We start from the raw sequence: 15,173 nt of genomic DNA, 5'->3' as shown, positions 1-15,173 counted from the left end.
GCAGTACTGACACAAAAAAAGAAAAGGAAACTGGGTCATACAAAAATACATGGTGACAAGTACCTGAAAGTTTTAATTTATGTTCATCCAAGTAAGCGGTATAAGCAACCTGGCTAGCCCTATCAGCTTGGCTTTCCTTTTTCCTTGACAATTTAAATAATGAGAATAATGACATGAAATCTAAAATGTGCATACCCCACACAGCAGTAGCCTTCTTGTTGCTGCCATTTGTTTAGTGAGTCTATTCACAAGCAAGATGAATATAAAAATTAAATTCTTCACATTTGATATTTATTCCTTGCTATTTATTTCTAATGCCTTCAGTTGGTGACTGACTGCATTGGCAGTAGCCTTGCTTGTAAGCGCAGATCCTATGAACTTCATTCCAAAATGTTAAAATATCACTGCTTGGTTTCTTTTTAGGTTCCTGGGTATGTGCCATTTAAGAATGTAAACACCCAGCAGACATGATGTAAACATGCAAGGATTTTTGTCAGTACACTCTTTGGGTTTCCCTTCACATTAGCAAGGACAGAACAGACAACTGGCAGCTCCACTTGCTTAGATCTTTTAAAATCTCTGACAGATACACAGGAAAACTACATTTCTCTTTAAATAAACATTTCTATTAGAGCTGTCTTAGCCAGACTTGCATAGCACATTTATTTCCCTGGGACATTTTCCATTTTACAGTAAATAGATTATAGCAACAGCATAGCAATCTGATAGCAGCTTTTCCCTCCATTAATAGGATTTCTATTTAAAGATGAGGATTCAAAATCAGTACTGAAGGTGCATGCTCTCTCTTCTCAGGGGAGTCAGTGTACCTGGAGATAACTCATCACCTCTGTTAGTCGAGTAAGGACGAGTTTAAAAGTCAAGGAAATCCTGGCACTAAGTCTTTTAAATTAAATCTCTACTGCTCTGCAGGTGTGGCTCCACAGCTGCACTTAAAGCTGGCTCTACTATCTGACCATATTACTTGCCTACAGAAATGCTGTTGGCGCCAGCACTGTGGGTTTAACTGGTACCCACGGAGAGGGTTATCCTCACTGTGTCTTGAGAAGACAAGGAGCTTCCATGACATTGTTGAGCTTGAGTCATCATTCCAAGACAAAAATCTAACTAAAGTAGACTGAAAAAGAACTCACATAAAGCTGCTGCCTCCGTTCAGCTTGCTTGAGCCCTAGATATCCCTGGAAGGCAAAGCTGGTGTTCTTGCCATCACACTTCTTTTGCCTCTGTTTTCTTTCCCACTTTCTTATTCTCCGACTTTGTCCTTGAGTTCTCTGTTAGAAAAACAAAGCTCAGTTAAGCTAGTTAAAAGGTACGACTACATGGCTGTACCAGCATTGGTTAATAGCATGGCAGTAAATTAGTCAAGCATGAGTAACAAAACTAGAAAGTGAAGGAAACTCCCTTTCACTCAAGGAAGGTAAATTTTAATCCAAAGAAATGAAAGAATGAGTATATAAATCTCAAAATGCAACCATCACACCTCACTTCTGTTATTGTTACTATCACCATTTTTAAAAAAAAACCTCAGTTTGCTGCCACTTCTTGGCATCAGAATCCAGCAGCCTGCTACGGTTATTAACTTGTTAAATGGAGACTTATCATAAAATACATACAAAGTGCAATTACTATCATAAAATACACTGGAGTGCAATTTAATTTCCCAGATAAAACTTCATGTTCTGTTTTCTAACATTCTTGACTGATTTATTTAAACGACATAGCCTTACAGTATTTTAAGAGATTAGAGATTCTATTTACTATTGTAAGAGATTGTATTTAGGTTCCAGACCTGCAAAGATTTATGCACATATTGCAGTTTGAGTTATGATTTAAGTCCAGGTTATTTAAAGTTAAATTTGTGTACGGGAGGTTGTAGGACTCAGTGGGAACTTGTAGTGTAATATACATGAAATACCCTGGAGTAGCTCCTAAATAAAAATGAACAGTTTATTTTAATATCAAAAACTCATAAAATCAGCAAAGGGATGAATTGATGCAGTCAATAGGCCTTCATGGCCAGTGGAAGCTCCTATAGATCAGTTATGAACTAGAGTGGTAAAACAGAGCAGGAGAACATTTACGTTGCTTCCAATCTTTTTCTTCCTGTTCTTCAAATAACAAGAAATCAGCAGTTTCTATCACTTCTCAAGCTAGCACTATCATTGTAGAAAGAACAGGTGTATGTTGAGGATAAGACTGTAACTAAACTTGGCCAAAGAGTAACATTATAATTTAGCATAGTATATGCAAGTAATAGAAGGGCAATGAAGCTGGTGAGGGGTCTGAAGCACAAGTCTTACGACGAGTGGCAAAGGGAACTGGGATTGTTTAGACTGAAGGAGGGTGAGGAGAGACCTCATTGCTGTCTACAGCTACCTGAAAGGAGGTTGTAGGGAGGTGGGTGTCGGTCTCTTCTCCCAAATAACTTGTGGTAGGACAAGAGGAAATGGCTTCAAGTTGCGGCAGGGGAGGTTTAGGTTGGATTTTAGGAAACACCTCTTTACTGAAAGTGGTCAGGCAGTGGAACAGGATGCCCAAGGAAGTGGTGAAGTCATCATCCCTGCAGGTGTTCAAAGAACAGGTAGATGTGGCACTCCAGGACATGGTTTAGTAGGCATGGTGGTGTTATGTTGACGGTTGGACTTGATGATCTTGGAGGTCTTTTCCAACCTTAAAGATTCCATGATTCTATGATTACGTATTTGTATACATACATACATTATTACAGTGTGTGGTATACACAGTATATGTATGTATGTATATATATGCACACATATGTATATATAATGTAAACTGGGGTTCATAAGCTGTCCTTGAGATACATTAATTATTTTGTCAGTAGGGCCTGTTGACCTAGGCAAAGGTTTAGAAGGGGGATAGAAATCTTTACTGTGGCCAGGTGTACATGCTTAGCATCTGACTGTGTGCAAAAGGTGAGGGGAAAACATACAAAGCTGGCCAAGCTCAAATTAATAGCCTGGCTGAACCGTGATCCGTGACCTTCAGTAGCTGCCACGGGCTTTCATGGATGATTTCTGAGGAACACAGCCCAGAGTAATTACATTCTTGTAGATTCCTTGTTACTGTGATCATAATTATAGGTACTCTGTTATTCAAGGATTAATTACTGTGTAACCTGAAGTTTTTTTGCTTTTATAATATAATTAGCTGGGAAGCAAATACAAATATATTAGTGACAATGTGATCACGGGGACAGTGAATAACCATGTGATTATATGACCAAAAGTAGGCAGAATTTATGCAAAAAAATACTGCCCATGAGGTAGACATCTGTATCTAATTCTAATGTTCATGTTTGGGCTACCAAGGTAAAGGACTGTGGCTGTTCTTAATAACCTGCTTATTTGTTTGAAGTAATTGCAAAAGATAATATTACAATAACAGCAAGTTGAATGTGTAGCTAATCTATTAAAAAAACCCAAAACAAAGCAAAACAGAACTTTCAGGTCTTATTAGGGATTTTCATCAGCCTCTCACTGCAACCTCAGGTAGGCTCTTTCAAATTTTCCTCATTTTAAAGACAGAAATAGAAATCCCCTGGAACAGGGAATGATTTTATTACATTTGCTCAGCACCTAACAAACAAATATCTAAATATTGCTACCAAGATCCTTGGTAAAACTGGCTAGTGCTTTACTACTAGAAGGCAAAGTTTTAAGAAACTGAACTAGATGTCAGAAATATTACCTTGTGTAAACCTAGATGCCTACTGCTGTAGGGTAAAAGAAAACATTTTTGTTATCTTTTTATTAACCTGGGTATGTATAAACCAGTTAATCTCTCATCCCATGGCACCTTTTCATTTTACAAGAGGACCAGGCAACAATTGCTCTCCTTTATGACCCTAATTCAGTACTATATGGCAGTATTGACTTCAGTGGAATTACTCTTAATTCACAGAGGTCTCTAGAGAGAAAAAGTATAATCAGGTTCCTTAAAAATTACTAGAAGTGGGAGAGTAATGTGAGCTTTAAAGTTTCTGATTTGTCTGTTGAAATGTTTTAGCAGCAGTAGGTTGCAGGGAAGTCTACTGTCATGTGCTGCTCATGTTTTAGGCATTATTTTGCCTAAAGCACACATTTTCTGAGCATTTTGTTAGTAGGGAAGTATAAGTTACATTAATACATATTTTAAAAGCAGGATGGTGTTTAAGAAAAAGAATAAGAAAAAAAAATGGTATCAAGTAAATCATGTAAATACATCCCATCTAAAAATAAACACAGGTTGCAAAAGGCTACACGAACACAAGCTAGACAAAAAGTGCTTGTTAGAATCTGACTGGCATATCAAACCAACGGGAAGAGGAGAAGAGGGATATTTATCCATGGGAACTTAAGAGTTCTGGAGAGATTTATAGTAGGTTAAGATCCCCTGAAAAAAAGTACATATCTTTCCTCTTCTTTTATGAAACTCCAACCCTATGAGAACACCTGATTCTTTTGTTTTACTGAATCAGTCTCACAATAATTTAGATAATATAAAAAAAAGGAAAAAAATATAATTAAAGACTGAATCTTTTGATAACTTTCAAAAATTTTCTGCCATTGAAGAATATCCTACAACTACATATCCCAGCTATCCCATCAAATGTGTTTTAGATAGGAAACACAAACTATGGAGACATTATATAGCATAGAGAGTAAAAAGAAAGGTAAAATAAATTGTTTGGCTACTAAGTGTTAAAGACAGCAGATGTTAAAAATGTCTTTGAATCACTAAACACAGAAATGATTGCCAATTTGTTATTTATCCAGAGATTTAAAAGATTTAAAACTAAATAAGAAGTAAAATATTATTGACAAAACTGATTATATATAATGCCATACATTTTTTAATTCAACCTACTTATAAGCAAAAATAATTATTATTTTCTCCCCAATCTAACTTCTTTTCCTTTCATGTTCTCAAATATGGTATTTTGGCTTGAACTAGATGTGCTATTTGGCAGTGATTGTCATATAGTACTATAAAGCTACCATCCTTCCTGAGGTATTTTCACATAGGAAAGGCAGATGGTATTACAGCCAGGGCTCCACTAGCGGATTATCGTATCCCATGATCTCTCTCAAGCACGAGCTATTTTGGAAGGATTTCAATGCTGAATACGTGCTTAGATTCATAACTTGATAAAGTTTCCCAAGACCCACAGCTGCCCACTTTTTTGTGGGGTAAAAAAAAAACATAATTTTTTTGGTTAAGCAGGTATGTTCTACTAACTGGTATTAATGGGCTTTTCTGAAATTCACCCAAGAAAGTGTGTGCATTCAAGCAGTAGCAGCTGTAAGCCTATCAATAATAACATAAAACAGAATTCTGATAATTCATGTCTTCCTTTCTCTTTTCTTTTTCCACTTTCAGGTTTTTTTTTTCTGGCAGTAAAATGTTCACTAGAAGACCAATAAAAGAGACTCTAACATACAAAACAGAGTCCTGAGGTTCATCAGGTCTAAAGCAAGTGATACAAATGAGACATCCCAGAAGGCGCTGAATGACAGAAGCTGGATCTTAAGTTAGTTCATAAGAATTGATATTAATAAATTGTTCCTTTATGACTATTTAGTCTTTTGAACATGACTATTCCAATTCAAATTATTATGAGGCACACACTTTGGCTATGACTTGTCCACAAGCCCATCTCCTTTGAGCATTGGCTGATACAACCACCTTCACTGTCTGTCACAGAAACTCAACTAGAAATAAGTTAGTTTATTCTCCTTTGTCAGAATTCATCAAGAGCAGCATCGTAATTTTTTTACTTTAAGATGAGGGAAGGCCAATTTAAACTATAGAAGGCAGACAGTGCACAATTGTTCCGTGTAATGAGATCTGCCTAACACTTGCCATCTGCATGGTGATTCTACTACTCTCTATCAAATTACATTTCATGGAATAAAATTAAACCAAAATTAAATCAAACTCCTTGTGTCTTTATCTCTATAGCGGTTATTCAAATTACCCTGCTCACATGACTACTGGAAAGGAAATCATGTCAGTGCTGAGGACAGAGAGACTCAATAAAATGGAAGAGGGAAATCTGGTAACCAAGGAATGATGCCACAGACTTCCGCCTGTGAGAAGGATCAGCAAAGTTCCTGTGTTGTGCTAGCAGAAGCGAGCTATGGAAGAAATAAAAGTCTTATCCCTGAGTGTAAGGAAAGAATTACAGAACTGTAAATACTTCACAGCAGATTAACGAATAACACTGTAAAATATCTAACTCCTGTTAGTGAAAAAAAGGATAAAGCTCCTGATACAAAGGAGCTCTGAGAGCCAGGAGAAACTAGGCTTCTGTCTAGATAGTTAAGAAAAAAAGTACAAAGGGTACAAGAAAAGGCTGTGTTCTTATATTTAATGTTTAGTCTGAAAAGGTTTCAATATTACAGAGAAGTATCCTGCTAGCATACATGTGTATGACAGCCTTTTAAAATGTCAGTCAATAATGCATCACTTATGGAACATTTCAAGCCTCAGGAATTATATTCATTCCATTGATAACTTCAGTTAATGGTAGAAATGGATCCATGTGCTTCAGGGAGCCATACGAGGCCAGCACATGGATCGTACAGGCAGAAAGCACAAGAATTTATACCTCATCTGCACATTCTGGATGATCAGAAATCATGTCTCAGTATAAATGAAATTAACAAATGAACCATCAAAGGACCGTATGATGATACAGTTGTGAGTGACCTCAGGAGGTATCTAGTGCAACTTCCTGCCCAAAACAGTGTCAGTGATGAGGTGTGAGACCAGGGTGTTCAAGGATTAAGCCACTTCAATCTTGAGAACTTCCAGGGAAGGGGACTGCACAGCTGTTCTGGGCAATCATCACGTCTATGTGGGATTAGCAGAGAAAGGACTACTGCGGCACTAAATGGGATTATATTTTTTGTCCTAAACTGAAGATGTATTTGGCACTCCTGAGCCTCAAAGGGTATCTTTGACCCAGACTGGGATCTTTGACATAATCTGAAAATTGATGTTCACTTCCAAGCAAATCACAGCAGTCTTGAGTTTTCAGGAGCTAGTGCAATGTGATCACTATTCGAGATTATAATAATTTTTCCCTCAGAACAGCCATCTGATTTCAAATGTCCACTTCCCAAAATGTCAGTATTCTCCAGGAAAAAAAAAAAAAAAAAAAACAAACCTGTTTCACTAAGAAAAATTCCAAATGCCTTTGGGAAATACTTTCTATGAATATTCAACGCAACACCATAAATTGAGACTGAAGATAAAAACAAGACCTGTGTTTTCAGCAGTAGAGTTTTGCATCTGAATCTGTCTCTGGATTTTCCAGGATGTAGAAGTTCTGGAAGTCTACAGGCCAGTTTGGATATGCCGTCATTGGAGTTGCACATCACTGTCCTAACTTGACACAAGAATGTGGTGGGTTTTTAAATCCCAGATGTGCTTTCTCTCCAGCTATTGACACAGCACATGAAGGAAATGGGTAAATGAATATTTATCTAGCTCAAATGGCATGAATATTAATTAGTATGTTTGCATTGATCTTTTTTTTTTTTCAAAAGTTGTGAAACTAGGCTTTCAAAACCACCTGTGAATAGCCTGATTACCAAGCTAAATTATATTGTCTGAGTGGCTGCTTTGGGTGCTTCAGAATGTACAGAAGACCTCCTCTTTCAAAAAGCATACCAGAACAGTTTGGTTATTATGCTGTGAAAATTCATAGTATATAAATAGTAAAAATTATCCTAATCATCAACAGAATTAATATCTCTAATGTGATATATGCACCTGTCTTAAATAACTTAACTAAGAATGATAAATAGAAAAGATGTAAAATAAATGAATGTGTAATGATGAGGAAACCTTGCTATTTCTGATTATTATTCATCCTGCCAAACAACTTGCACTGGATGGTAGACAAGTGCTGGAAAAAATTAGAAGGGGGAGACTGACAACGTGTATCTTACTTGTGTTGCAATAAAATAGACGTAATGGCAGAGATAGGAAATGCAGGAGAGACTATTTAAATAAATTCCATCTTAGATAGCAAAAAAAACCTTTCACAAAACAATACATGTCATTTGAGTATCTCTGTCTGTCATCATAGATTATGAGGAAAATTCTTACTTGCGAAGTACCTGCAGTTCCCATTGGCTTCAGCAGGGTTATTGAACACAGTCCTTAGCCCTGCTGAAAAATTCAGCCATTCATTTGCAGCTGCATCAATATAGTTCTGGAGATGCTAGCTTCAGACAGGCACCTGGGTTTGAAAATGTGGCCTATATCACATTTATTTTATCTGCAGAGACAGCAGATCAGCTCATACACTACCTTTGTGGCAGAAAATGCTGTTTCAGGTTATGAGTATCTCTTCAAATGAATTAGACAAATGCCAATTTTTGTAATATAATTGGCCGTGATCTCATGCTATGATATTATGAAAGAAAAGTGGGAATACTGAAAGAGAAATATGTGACCTGGATACATGCAGATTATTGTTGATAGCAATGTGAACAACAACAGGGATAGTATAGTGTCAGGCATAATTATTCTATACAATTCTGGACTCTACACAGTTACAGAGAAATTTTATTACTCTGAGAATAATACTGAAAAATTAAATGTGGAAAAATACAGCTGTAGGGAGAAAATATACATGCCAGGTGGAGAAAGCTTCGCCTACAGAACTGAGTGTTAGAGTATGCCAATAATAAAATTGTTAATGACTAAGTGAGCGCAGTGTAGAAACTGCAGTTACCTTATTTAGATGAAGTGACTGTGTAAAGTATGTTAACAGAACACAGAAAGAGCAAAGAAGGTACAGAACACTAAAAATGAAAAAGCATACTCTGCTTGCCTGGACATTCTGATTAAGTTAAAAACACAATGTACTACTACTAAGATATTTAGGGAAAAAAAAATGTATCACCTTCATCAAGCCAGTATGGCGCCATTGGCACTAAAGGCTCCTACTATTTTGGTGGGTTTTTTTCTTCTGAGTGCAATAGAAATCTATTTGCTATGCTGTGTTCTGGGACACCACATCCAAATTTATCAAGGTTACTGCTCTCTGATTGAGGTCTGCAAGGTCTTTGGGGATGTATAACAATCATTCTTAGGAATAGTTTAAATATCATTCTCGGGAAACATTTAAGCTGGACTAAACATCCGAAATTGTAGCTAAAGTTGGTGGAAGTAATTTCCCTCCCAGCACTGTTTGAATTTATATTTAATTTTGGCTACTAAAGTTTACTGCAAGTTATAATTTCTGGCCAGTTTCAGTCTCCTCTTGTACTCCTTGACCCTGGATTATGAAACTGTCTCTCTGCCTCTCTTCTTCATATCAGACAGTTAATTTCTGGTCCATTTATACTTCCATCTACCTGTTCTCTCTCTCCCTCTGTCTTTGAGGCTGAAAGCCACAAATAACTAACTATAACCAGTAGATAAGAGTCAGGCAGGGAAGACAGAAAGCTCAAATTGATGGGAAACATTGGCACAAAGGGTTCTAGGCAGAAGGAAATTAATTTTATCCAAAATTATAACAGATCAGCCCAAGGAAAGGAAGCAAAACAATACCCATCTATTAAGATAAAAAAATCTGCTAAGATTATTTGCACTACTAGGACACTGGTGCCCAAAAGGAACCACTTTATTCACTTTGAAACTGCATTTTATTGATCTTAAAGTGAACTTGTGGTGGGAATAAATTTATAGATGATTACTGACAGAAAACACATCCAATCTGGTATTTTCTACAGGAGATAAAAAGTCTCGCTGCCACTCTCAAGAAAAACGTCTAACACCAGTTAAGCTCCTTCAGAGCAGCTGCTGTCCTTTTCGCCCCCACAGCTGTTCCGCAGTGCCTTGCTGTCCGTCGCTGCAGGGCAGACGATAGGGAGAGAGGAGCTCCGGCTACTTGCTAAGCTAGCAGCATATGGAATGCTATCAGGGCAGGAATTCAGCTGTTATGGCCTGATCTGAGGAAAGAGGCTGAGGAATAGAAATAACCTTCTTTATCTTGCAACCTCTCTGAAGTTAACCCAACCAGTAGAGAGGCACAGCATGTCTACAGAGCTGTTTGGGAACAGTGGTTCCATTTTGTGGAAGATTTTTATATGGCACATTTTTATTTATTATTGCTTAGAAATGAAACAGTTTTAAATTCTCTGTGAAAGGAAATTGTGCCTACACAGAATGTGCTGGAGCTACGCACCCTAAAGATCCTAGTTCAGGCTAGCTCACCTCATGCTTTTTTCTGAGCACACCCACCCTGGAACCCTGCTGCAGTCAAACCAGGAGGAACTTCAACAAAAGAAGAAACCTTGCAACCTCAGGAAGCTTTAGGCCACTGCTGTACCTTTCATTGGCATTAGGATGAGAGTCAGGAATCACCATAAACCTGCTCCAAATACAAGGTGCACTTTGCCACTGTTACTTGTAAAAATACATGCAGAATGTGCAGACATAGAAGAAGAAATCCTAACTACACAATTTTCTCAAGGTAGAAGCTAAGAAAAGGAATGTGCTTCACCTGACAGATGGCAGTCCTATCACTTAATGTTTGAATACATTGTGGAGAAGGCAGTGGGAATTTGGGTACAAAGAGAATTAGTTTTAGAAATATAGAGTTCTAGTTAAATTAATAACTTATAGACAATAATTTACTTTTTTCATGCTCTGGCAATGATTGCACACAGATCAGAATTTGCTCCTTTTTCCAGCTCACTCCATATTTCTTAGGCATACACTTCTGAAGAGACCAAACTTAAGATATGTGATCTATTCATCATAGTTCTTACATGAACTATTATTCTAAAATATCATCCCTCAATTTACGTTATGATGAAAGACAGATTACAGAGAATGCACATATTTATCTTCAATTACATTTCCTGTGGTACAGAATTACTCACGCATACGTGGAGCAGGGCACTGGTTTTGTATACCATTAACATTCCTCTATATATAGTATGAGGAAAAGAATTAATAGAAGTATGTTTCATGTCTTGCCTAATTACAATCAATGTTCTTTCTGGAATGACGGCTGCCAGAATGAAGGATGTAGCACTGTAATCTAGCTAGAAAATCTTAGAGAGGCACAGCACATGCTGGGGTCATTTCTGTTGCACTTAATTGGCCAGAGAGGGTCAGCACGGAGTAGTCTGAGGCACCCATTACTGGCCAAGAACCCAGGGAAACAAGATAAGCAACTAAATAATGTAAAACCCAAAAGCAAGAGCCCACACCAAAACTGTGGCTTGATATGAAGGAATGAAACCCTGTGGTGAGACAGAAAGATATTGGAAGAGGCTCTCAGAGGAAGAAGTGGAAGCCTCATTGCTTGAATAATTTAAATCCTAAATGAATAATACAAACACAAATATACTGAAGGGAATGATCCACTGGCAGAGCATCGAGTAGATGGATATATTGATGCTTTTTGTAATTCGGTTTTCACAACCTGTACATACTACTTCCAAAATGATCCTAAGTCATGAGGTTTTGAATCCCTAGGCACTCTAACATAGCACATAATAACAGTAATGTGTATTGTAGAATAACAAACATAACTTTTTATTAATTCTTCCAGAAAAAAAAAGTTAAGTTGCCTGCTGTCTTACTATTTTGCCATATGATGTTACCTTTATTAGCCTAGGAAATTTAGCTCACGGAAGTTCTGCTATTATAGATTTTGCATTTATAATTCATATTCTTGTCATCAAATTACAGTCCCTCAGAGAGAATTACATGTATAATATACATTGAACAAAATACAAAATATGTATAACAAAACTTTTTTTTTTTGTGCTACTGAGGGATTAAACTAGCTGTAAAACTGACTAGAAATTTGTATTCGCTTTTTAGAGTATAATTTCTTTTGTCCTTTTATGACATTAAAATCTTGATATCCCTTCTCCCATCGAGATATCTGAAGTCCTGAATAGAAATAAAACCCATATGCAGACGCAATGAAAGTAAACCTTAAAACCAAATACAGTAATCACATCTGTGCAATCTCATTGACTTCAGTGGTCTCGCCAGAAATAGGAGCCTTTTTCTTATACAATAAAAGTGAAATACAAAATAACCATAATCAGACCTAATTCAAGGTGAATTTTGTAACAATGATAATGAAATATTCACAGTTTGCTATGTAGGCGACTGTGTGGCTGTAGGATTAGGAAAGACTTACAGGTCCCGGGGTGTCAGCGCAGTGCAGGCAGACAGGTTACTACTAGAAGGAGCCAGCTCTGGCAGTAGCAACTGCCACCACATTTGCCCTATGCCTCTCTCAGTAGCATCCACAGAGATTTGCTGTTTGGCTGCTCATGATGTTCAAACAGCTGATTTCTATCTTCTCCAACAGAGGTAATTTGGCAGTCTGTTGTCCCAGGCCATGCCCGTGCCTGTGCCTAAAGCCAAGCCAGTAATATTCTAATTGATGATCATTGTTAAGGATTAAAACAAAATCTAGAGCTATAACTTGAAAGTTTGGAAAGACATTAAACAGAAGAAAGACAAGGAAGCAAGAGTGATAAAAACCAAACAGTGATGATTAAAATACATAAATCTGTCAAGGAATCACAAAGGCCATCTTAGCATAAAATGGGATCAAAATAAAGTTTTGATATTTCACTTGACTGTTCTGAAGGCACTCCCAGCCTTATTTAGTGCAAGCATATATAGCATAGATGGATGAATAAATGACAGGGCACACAGGATATACATGGTAAAAGTAACACAGATACTGCATGCTAGCCGAAACAATGGGGAAAAAAAAGAAAAAAAAAAAAAAAAGAAAGAAGAAAAAACCCAAGAACTATCAAGACTTAACACTGTGTAGCTCCAGTACAAAAAGTGTTTATTCCAATGGGAATGGACTGGTAAACTTCTTTCTACAGGATGGCAAACCGTTGGAAAGTAACAACATATGGTAAAAGATAAAAGTTGGAAGAGGAAAGACATTTCTCTCAGGGAGTCTCCTGCAGCATCAAAAAGTAAAAGGCATAGTCAAGTATGGTAAGAATGCTGGACTAAAACTGACTGTCTCCTTTACTTTTTTTTTTTCCCACCAAAAATATGATGGGAAATATGATTAGAGCCATTTCCTCAGAGCTATCTTTTCCTAATGATAACAGGTTTAATTGCTAAATGCCAAGATGTTGAAACAGATCAATAGTACATGTACAGGCACATATTCCTCTAAATTTTCTTAAGGAACTTGAGAAGGAAGTAGTTAATACGCTGTCAAAAACCTTGAAATCACTATTTCAAAATCAGCTGCTATGCTTGAGGCCAGGAAATGCCATATATAATTTGCTGTAGAGGAGCAGGGTTCACTGGGGAGCTGTTGCTGCGCTAGGGCGAGAGCGGTGCCATGAGGGGCAATGCCACAAGGAGGAGGGGACAAGGGCTCAGTGGTGCTGGATGGATTCTAACTCTGGAGACACCCTCCCTCAGGATTTTGGTCTCTTGCAGAGCTGGCAACTGTACAGCTTTAAAGATAAAATATATCTCTCCATGGCATTCTCCATTTCTTCCATCACACTTGAGAGGCACATTTATGATGAATTCAAGCTTTCCCACTTGCATGCATATTTTCCTAATCAAATGCAAATTCTTTCACATCACTTTCTCTGGGTTAATGGTAAATTGTCCAGTTTTAATGTATTTCCCTCTTGCTCTTCTCTGCTATCAGCTTGCTACAAAAAAAAAAAAAATTATAAAGCATTATGCACAATAAGTATTAAGCACTCCAGGAGCAACAGATCATCTAAAAGACTGCAGGGGTGTAAATCACCGAGATGAAAGATTTCCTGATGCCACCTATTGCTCCTGCAGTTATTACACCCCATCATTCTTGTGAATTCATTCCCTGCTAAAAAACACATCTCAGATCTTGTCTGTCAGCAGCAGTTATCTTGTTTTGACTGGAGTTATATAGATCAGGTTCTAAACTAACCAAGATGGAAAAAAGTATTGGACTCTGCTTAATGTATATTCACATAATCAACATCAAACTTCTAACGACCATCAGGAGACAGAACAGGAAAGGACTTCCAGTGTCATGGAGTTCTGGCCCCTGCTATTTCAGTTTTCAGGCAAGCATAGTGTGCCTCTCAAAATTAACATGAAAAGACAGAGCTTCAGTGAGATTTGAATTCTCAAAATATTATTTTCTTTCTCCCTTTTTTTTTTTTTCTCCCACCAGGCACCTAAAGCACTGAACTCTACAGGTCTGTAGTTGACCTAGTTTGCTACTAGCTGTTGAATACTAGAAATAAACATTGGTTGTACAGGTCACAGTTTTATTGTGACTATTTTCTATTGCTATCATAGAAACATCAAAGTGCCTTTTTTAAATGTAAAAATGGGAATGAAGTCACTGCTGGCCATTACGACTTGACTAAATGTTAGGTATTATATAAAGTGTTAAATACGTTCCTCTGACTTTATGTGCATGAGCTCTACTGCTGTCTTTGGGAACGTGAATACATTTTCAGGGCAATATATCGGTGTTCTTGGTCAAGACAAAGAGCAGAAAGAAAAATTCAATCTGCAGCATCATCCACTGTCCAAATAACATGAAAAATGAGTAAAAATATTGTAAGAATTGTATTCTCTGGTGTTGATCAGAGTCACAAAATCACTGTACTTCTCCAAATATTATTATTGAGAAGAATATTGACTATTATTCCTTTGATTCATAGCTTTGAGTGTACAGATTACAATATTTGCTGCTGCAAATAAGCAACACGGACTTCCTAGGTTTGATTGTGTACCTGATTACATATCACTTAATGTAGCTGAGGCTTTGTAATTAGCATACAGCTAATTACCATGCAGCCTTCTAAATACAGTTTGTGTATATATAAATGATATTTTCAGACACCGTTTACAGTTGTGTAAATCCAGAACAATTCCACTGAGATTAAATGAAATTAGTCCAGAAATGTACCCACATGCTCAGCAGACTGTGTCCCTCAAATAGCGAGGATGACACGAGGTAGCAGTGAAACAAAGGCCGCACCTGAGAAAAACCCACGGGAATAAGGAAACACCTGTTTGTGTTGCGGAAGAACAGGTGGGAGGCGGTGGTTTGCCGGCTCAATATCCTGTGCTTGCTGTTACAAAGAACGGTGAGCAGGTGCCTCTCTTCC

This window comes from Chlamydotis macqueenii, chromosome 6 (assembly GCF_036417535.1).
Source record: "Chlamydotis macqueenii isolate bChlMac1 chromosome 6, bChlMac1.mat, whole genome shotgun sequence".
NCBI lineage: Eukaryota > Metazoa > Chordata > Aves > Otidiformes > Otididae > Chlamydotis > Chlamydotis macqueenii.
The sequence above is the reverse complement of the archived record's forward strand: the minus strand, read 5'-3'. Positions refer to the sequence as shown.